This window comes from Haemorhous mexicanus, chromosome 3 (genome assembly GCF_027477595.1).
Source record: "Haemorhous mexicanus isolate bHaeMex1 chromosome 3, bHaeMex1.pri, whole genome shotgun sequence".
Taxonomy (NCBI): domain Eukaryota; kingdom Metazoa; phylum Chordata; class Aves; order Passeriformes; family Fringillidae; genus Haemorhous; species Haemorhous mexicanus.
In genome coordinates this window covers 26,617,966-26,625,928 of record NC_082343.1, presented here as the reverse complement: position 1 = coordinate 26,625,928, position 7,963 = coordinate 26,617,966, and the positions used below count along the sequence as shown (strand labels likewise).

The following is a 7,963-nucleotide window of genomic DNA, read 5'->3' as shown; positions in this document are numbered from 1 at the left end:
AGTTTTAGGTCTTGCCCATCCATGCTAGTCCTGCATTCCCCTCAGGTAAAAGGGATGTGCTGGGAGAACAAGAGCCCTTGGTCATCGCTGTTGCCTACTTTGCATCCACAGCGCTCGTCTCTCCTAGACACGTTTGTGTTGCTGTCTCTGGAGTGATTTCTAGCTCGTGCCCATTTCAGTTCCAGTTGGAAGGAAAGCAGGTGGGGAGATTGTCCCACACCCTCCGTGTTCCTGAGATCCCACCCAGCCTATAGGTATAGCTGCATAATGCTTGGTTCTCTCAGTGGGGTCTGGCTTAATTTAAACACTTCCTCGAGGTTTTTGTCTTCCCAGTTTTCAGCCCTGACTCCTTTTCATAGGGTTAGGAGCCTACTTATGTACATGCTTACGCTGGCAGAGGAGACTAATTTTCTACTGATAGAAGAGGAGTGACTGTGGAAACATTACTCAGGCACAGCTAGAGCAACCAGTGGACCTGTGCTTAATTTGCTAATTCCATCTCTGTGCAAGTATTGTTGTTTTTGTCACTGCTTGGGAGTTACCATTGACTGCAATTGAAATATATTGGAGATGGGGAGAAGAAGGAATCTTGTTTAGGTAACAAAGTGATGCTGCCTTTGAGAGGGACCTAAATACCTTTTTTACCATAGATCTTTGTAGTATTTCCACCCTTTCCACTGTTCCAGTTGCTGATGGTTTTATCTGTACTCTGGCACATCTCTCAGCTGAAGCAAGTTCTCTCTGTGCCAAGTCCCTGTTTTGGTACTGTCATTCAAGACCCAGCTCTTATTAACTATCCTGAACCTGGTGGAAGGGGGGAAGGTGTCTACTCTGAAGCTACTCTTTTAAATTTAGCTGTATTTGTGTGCTATGATCTGCATGCCTCTGCCCCCAAATTACTAAAACTGCAGCACAGTTGTCCAGGGCTTTTTTTCATTAAGTGACTCTTATAACTGGTATTCCCATTAATGACTATCTTAGTCTGAAATGCAGCAAGACATTTAACATGAGGTGGATATGATACCCACCTCAAATAAATACAGTGCTGCATCAGTAGATGTTTTCATATTTTCAGGTAAGCAGGCTGGTGTTGGGGAAAAAGGTTAGTCTATTAACACCTCTGCTCAAAGCAAGCCAACTTCCTTTCTACATGAAATAATTATTTTTTCACATAAGCCCTTAGTGCCTCTGCTATGTTTGCACTTGTAAGTCTCAAACATTGCAATACAGATAGCCCTTTATGAGAGGAATCTGAGGTCATGTGTCTGCATTTCAAATTTAAAAGTGCTCTGCACGGGCTACCATGTACTGGCTTGTGAATGCTGTAGGTATAAAGGCTGTGGACCCATATTTCAGGTGTGAAGAGAGTAGGGCCTTTTTTAGCACTTAAAGCACCCATGTGTGCAACTCTCAGTTATGAGTGCCTTTGGCAAAACTTTGCAGATTCTGTTGATTCATAGCTGGCATCTCACCATCTGTATGGTCAGGATTACAGATAAATATGTATCTGCCCTCCACGTAACAGAACCATTTAGAGCATCCCTACAGCATAAAGAGGAAGCGAACTTGGGCACAAAATTCACTCCACCTTTGTGAAGCACTTGCTGGGGAGAATACTGAAGGGCCTTTTGTTTGTCACAGTCCAGGGCTCACCGGAGATTTTAGGTGGCTGGCAATCCATGTTTCTGTTTATACAATTCCAGCAAAGATTAAGGGTCTTTAACCGATCACAGTTCAGACATAGGTGGTGGTGGGAGCAGAGATTGTAACCAGCATGCCAAGGAAGTAGAGAGACAGAAGGCTTCTATCCTGGATCTTGGATCCTGGGGCTTTCACGGATAAAATGTTGCAGCTGGAGTTGTAGAGGGTGTAATGACACACAAATTTTTGGTTTAATCATCTTCTAAAGTCATGCCCAGGGCTGGTTTAGAGAAGATGAAAAAGCTAATGAACCCTGAGGAGGACTGATCTGCAGCTGTCTTCAATAGCTTCCTTGAAGGAGGTCTTTTTTCATTGCATATATAACCTTTTTCATTGCACGTTGCTGTTTTGAGCAGCTGTGTCTTTGCTGCTCTGATATGCTCATGGCTGGAACTATCTCTTAAAACTCTGGCCAGCACCTGAAAAAATATTATTATTTAAGGTGACATTAACATCCAGGTTCCAGCCACAATTTTGAGCTGGGTACACCACAGTTGAAATAGGAGAGGCTGTCTGTGCCCTAGAAAGCTTATTTTTCTATCTGCAGACACTTAACTTTGAAAGAGGAAATGGGTGAAGGCAAGGTAGCTTTTTTTAATCCAATGTGAGCTGGCTAGACAAGTCAGGGAGATCCTTAACAGGTGTGAGATTGCAGTAAGATTGGAACAATCTGGCAGAACCACAAAAAAATCTGATTTAAAATTCCCAGACTTTTGTCATTCCACACTCAGTAGCAGAGCTAGGAAAAGTAGTTTGGGAATGGAGCATAAAACTGAATTTCAGCTTCTGTTGGTGCTGTTGCCACAAATTCTTGAGTACTTGTGTGTACTGCATACTATATTTCACTGCTGTGGTTGACACAGGATTTGTCCATTGTGCTGCTGCATTCTGGAAACTGTTGGTCTTGCACCAATAGCACGATTTGCAAGGGACATGCCCAAGTGATCTAGAGTGATTGTAACTGTGCTGGTGCAAGAATTTGAATTCAGACATTGGAGGGGCACATTCACAAAGCAAAAATTGCATTGCCAACATTTGTTAACCAAAATATGATGACTAGCTTGGGGTAAGTGCTTAAGGCTGTCCTCTGTGCTAACAGGCCCATGCAGAGAAACTGGGTGAGCCCTGGGGGTGAAAATTGCAAGCTGCTGAATGCAAGGTTCAATACTATGGCTATGTTTTTAAACTACTCCAAGTAAGGAGTCCTTTCGTCCTACCAAGTATGAGGTATTGAGATGTTTTGCAAATATTACATATTTGTTTCTGTTAATATATTATTGGCTAGTTGGTATTTTGAATAAAAATAATAATTGTGAGACGCTTTAAAAAAGAACCCTTTCCAACTGATCATTTAATAACAATTAAGGCAGTGAAGGAAACTTGAAGCATTCAGAAGTTTGAGCAGTGAAGCCGAGGAGGATATCTTCTGAAATTCTCTAATCTTTGTATTGCAAAAACTGAGGCAGGGAATTTATCTCAAGCAATTGCTTTTGGAAAATCATTTTTACTAGTAATTTCTTTTTTATTCACAGAATATCCAAAAGAAGGGGAAAGTTTGTGAAGAAAAAGAAAAGAATATTGCAACTCACTGCTAGAGGCGTTAATACGACGCTAACGAACCGTAGCCTTTCCAGAGCATAGCTGGCACCATTAGCACCCATCTGTGCCGAGTGGGATGTGCAAGCAGAAGTCAGGGCTGAGCAGCCTCCACCTGTTTGCAGAGAGTAAGTGAGCACCCTCTGAAGTTACTCAGCGTATTCGCTCTGTCTTGGGCAGGCTGGGCGATGTTGTTACTCCTGCTTTTCTGCTGTCTCATATCTCCTACTGCCATGTGCCAGCTGATAGGGGAACTGTGACACACCACACCCCCGCGGCCAGGAAGGGGGTCACATGGACTGGTCTCATCCAGAGCACTTTAAAGAAACCGATAAGCTCTATCTCATTTAACTTGGCCTTTGGAAGACGCTTGTGGAAATTTCTGCAAAGGAGGTGACATCAGTTGTTGTCACAGCTGCTGTGTAAGTCTGCAAGGCAGCGTCTGTTCAGTATCTGCCCGGGGTGTGTATGCGTGTGCAAGTAGATATTGTTCATAGATTGCATTTAAATCAAAACCAGTCCATGTGAAGCTGGCAAGAACGTTCACTTGCTCAGAAGAGGTGCATTACCATCGAGACTTGAGGCAAGGATGGAGGACGTAAACTTAATAAAGCACAAAGACAACCAGCTTTGGAGGGCTGGCGTGTACATTTGAAACAAACCTTCTCCCTGGGGAATTCCAAGTGTTAGCATGTGGGACATACTCCAGCTGCTAGCTGCTCAGACTTAAAATAAACCAGGCAAAATCCCATATTCAGGTTCTACCAACTGAGGCAAGCTGCTATTGCAAATGTTTCGTCTCCCTTTTTCTTCCAGTTGGGTCAGGATGGCAACAAATATTTTTGAAAGGACATTTAAACCCTTAGTATTTCACACAGCTTTCCTTGTGCTTCTCTGTAGTGACGTGTTTCTCAACACAGCCGTAAATTTAGCAAAGAATCTGGTTTGTACAGGTTGAAACACTGTCCCAGGAAGGCTGGAATCAAAAAAACAGGGTGAGAAGGAGTATTTCTAGCTTGTGTGACAATGACATTGCTACCAATACTGCTTTCCTAATCCTAGGTGCTTTAAAAATCTCAGCATGACTTCATTTACAGAGAACTATTTGCCTTGTTGAACTGTGGAGACCGTTTTTCTTAAAGAGAAACACATGTGACTTAAGGATGGTTGTTTCTTGCTTCTTTCTTAACATATTGAAGAGGAAATAATTTAATGTGTCTGTGGAAGACTCCATAACAGGATTTCAGGGAAAAAAAAAGATGTCTGGGAGTCGTATGATTGTTTGACAACTAGAATATGAATAACTTTGAGGAGGTCTGAAAATAGACTAGAGTACTCTTTGCTTTGTCTTGTGGTTTGAAATTTACTTCAGGACTTTAAAAAAAAATTATTTTAATAACTCTCTGACTATAATCTATTTCCAAGGTATGAGGTACTTGGGAGGGGTGGGAAACAATCAACTTAATGCAATCTATGCAAATAATGTCTAATTTTTTTTTCAACAGTAACCTATGTGAAACTTCATTCATCAAGACTACTCAGTTTTTCTGTGATAAAACCTGTTGTGCAACATAATACACAACATTTAGGAATTCAATGCTCTTATTACTGTCAAAGCCTAGATAATAAACTCTACCAGTCAGCTTGAAAAATTTACACAAGTGACTGACATGACCAACTTTCCTGCTTCTTCTCTTCTTCCTTTAGACACAGACACACAAATGCTTGTTCAAATCAACAGGCTTATCCAGGATATATTTATAAGGGTGAACTCTGCCAGGCTTTGGTTAGTCATATATAGTGCTGGGAATATCTTTTGAAGGTATCCCGAACGCTGTGACAGAAGTATTTGTCACTCAAACTATTTATAATTCTAGGAGTTTGGAGGGCAGATAGATGTTTATGCTTTTTCAGATGAAATGGCACTCATGCCTTTTGCACAAAAGGCAGTGGCCATGCCTATATGGACACGTCAGGCAGATCTGGACCACGCTGTTTTTGCGGAATGCCATGTTTACACCCCGGACACACTTCTGGCTACTTGATCGACTTTTCTGTCTCACAGATGACTTTGTAGCTCTGTGAATGTCAGCTTGTTGCCAGCTGGACCTCTAGTTTCTGTGGATGATTGGAAGAGGTCAGCACAGGGTACCTCAAAACGTGGAACAGTTATCCATGTAGCACCTTCATTAGCAGATCTTTAAGGGCTCTCAAGCTGAATAAACTGATAAGCTCTAGTATTAATCTAATTCCTTTTTTTTTTTTTTTGGTGAGGTGTAAAACTATACTAAGGCCAGTCAGCCTTTGAGAAATAAGACTGATAAGCATCACAGGCTTTTTTCTTTATTTTCATAACCACCTCAAGCAATTAGTTTTGAGGGCTTCTTGGCAATGTTTACGTGCAGGTTATCTTTCCCTCCTAGTCCTTCTTAGGTCTCTTGAATTATTCTTGACTCTGTGTTTCTGGGAATCGTGGGCAATGTATAGACACAACGCCTACAGCAGGCACGCAAGGAATGTTATGAGGGGAGCAGGCTTCTGGTTTCCCTGGTCACTCAGAAGATTTATGTGCCAGTATAATGAGAATGAATGATTAGCTGTTGTTCATTGACAGAGACCTTGTGAGTCTGTCTATGCACAAGAGGTTTTGGGAGTTGATAACCTTTGCGCTTCAGGTTTTGTTTTGAATAGATAGAAGTGGAGAAAATGGTTGTTGGTAGATGTAAAACTGAACAAAGTGAAGGGTATCAGCCAAGTTCTGGCAGTAAAGCTGAAAATCTGAGTTATTTATACAGCTGGAAACAAAGTTGGGATATTTTCATTATTTTGGGACACAGCATTGACTTTTATAGAGTTATGGGATGCTCCTGCCTAGGATTTCAGTCTGTTCTATTTTTTAGGTCTCTGTGAGACACTGTGATGCATTACAGCTTTGGTCTAAGCATGGGCCAAGTAAAAAAGGAGGGGCCAATTTTGAACTCTGAAACTGAGAAGTGTCTAGGTCGCTCTAAAGTTGCCCAGAGACAAGGCAAGTTAAAGTATCTTTTTTGCCATTCAAAACCAAGATAAATTGTTCATAGACAGAACCACTATTACTACTATATAAGTTATTCACTTCAACACGTTTCTCATATCATATCAAGGTAATGACCATTTTGTGTGTCTGGTATACATCCAGAACCCCTGTTCTAAAGTCAAGGTTACGTGAGATAACCCAGTTTGCATTAGTAAATGCTGTAGAACACTATGTTATTTTGACAATTATCATAAAGCTACATAAACCATACTTTTCAGAATTTTTTTCTAAAGGATAAGAAGTAAAGATTAAATACTGAACTCTGATTTTCAGATATATTACATACACCTCCCCCACCTTCATATCATAATAGCAAATTATTGGGAGCCTGAAAGATAAGAGCCATATTTTTTTTTGCTTTTATGTACCTAAAAGGTAGCAGTCTTTAGAAGAAACCTAAGTATTCTCTCTACTGCAACCACACGAATTCCAGAAGGATCCTCTGCCTGCTCTGGTGGCAACCAGAGAAGCAACCTGTTTTCCTAATATCCACTTAAAAGTTTTGACTTTCTCAATGGTACCTGCAGCTTCACATTATTAAGTTTTGAAGCTGATTTAAAATTTCACCATGCATTTTTACATTTTGATCAAGAACTCAAACTGGGACTTAAGGGCTTATGTCCTATTCAGAAGTTACCCATGTGCAAAAACATTCTTCTGAAACATATGGGAAAGAAATGGGTGCCTTTATGCACATGCCTGGAAGGTAATTGGAATTCACTGTGCTCCATTTTTCAAGAATAAGAACCATAAGCCCCCCTCCTGGAATGGCACAAAGCACGCACGCTTTCTCTCTGAAAGGCATAAACTCAGCGTTCCTAGGCGTGCCTATGAGATGGTGGTTGGAAAGGCATTTGGAAGCATTCCCTTAACAATAGTCACATCACCATCCTCCTATCTGTGCTGGCTGCAGTGGAGACAGGGCACTGTTTACCCCTGTGCTGTTGTATAGCAACCCTGGGCGCTGGAGGCACAGCTGTGTGCAGTTCTTGGTGCTGGCACCAGCCTCGTGTGCGCTGCGCATAGTATGGACTGTGACCCTTGCTGAGCTGGGCTCTGCTGCAGGCAGGACAACCAGCCACAACAGCCCTGTCCTCCTAACTCATGGTGCACCAGGGGAGAAGGAAAGGGCACAAAACTCCTCGTCCTTCCTAGGTGTGTACCTGTGCCTCAATGATTTCATTCAGCCCTGAACTAGTAATGGAAAATCTTGCATGGCTACAACTCAATTTATCATAGTCTGTGACTGAGTTGGCTTGAGTTAACAGTACCTTTAGAGATACACTGCTTGCAAAACATGCACCACTAGCCAAAGTATGCCTTTTATCAAGATGTGTTAGGAATATGCAGTGCTTCCCTACAGGCATGTCACTACCTGTAGCTGAATTTAATAACACTAGATTATTGTAGTGTGGTTTTCACTGGCTTTTTTTCTTCATTCTTTTGAATCTATTTACTTAATTTTCCTACCATCAAGAGAAAAACACAGCTATGAATTCTTGCAAAAGCAGGGTCAGATGGTGAGACTGGATTGAAAGAAGGTATTTAGATTCTTCAGATGGTGCTCAAGAGAGCTGTGGGCTCAGCTAT

The 7,963-nt window shown here is 41.6% G+C and overlaps 1 long non-coding RNA gene across 1 annotated transcript in view; it reads left to right on the top strand.

The window, feature by feature from the left end:
- Positions 1–3,236: 3,236 nt before the first annotated feature.
- The window catches only part of LOC132324725 (uncharacterized), a 43,159-nt gene continuing 38,432 nt past the window's right edge, over positions 3,237–7,963 (top strand). The window contains exon 1 of the long non-coding RNA XR_009485716.1: positions 3,237–3,425. This is a non-coding gene — a long non-coding RNA (uncharacterized LOC132324725). The remainder of the gene's footprint in view (positions 3,426–7,963) is intronic.